Genomic DNA, 318 nt, shown 5'->3' with positions numbered 1-318 from the left:
GGGACCGGGACAGGCTGGAGAGTTGGGCAGAGAGGAACCTGATGAAATTCAACAAGGGCAAGTGCCGAGTGCTGCATCTGGGGAGGTCAAACCCCATGCACTAGTACAGGCTGGGGGCTGACCTGCTGGAAAGCAGCTCTGCTGAGAGGGACCTGGGAGTCCTGGTAGACGACAAGCTGACCATGAGCCAGCAATGTGCCCTTGTTGCCAAGAAGGCTGATGGTATCCTGGGGTGTATTAAGAGGAGTGTGGCCAGCAGGTCGAGGGAGGTTATCCTCCCCCTCTACTCTGCCCTGGTGAGACCCCCCCTGGAGGACT

Source organism: Egretta garzetta, unplaced genomic scaffold (assembly GCF_000687185.1).
Source record: "Egretta garzetta isolate BGI_Z169 unplaced genomic scaffold, ASM68718v1 scaffold160, whole genome shotgun sequence".
Lineage (NCBI taxonomy): Eukaryota > Metazoa > Chordata > Aves > Pelecaniformes > Ardeidae > Egretta > Egretta garzetta.
The sequence above is the reverse complement of the archived record's forward strand: the minus strand, read 5'-3'. Positions refer to the sequence as shown.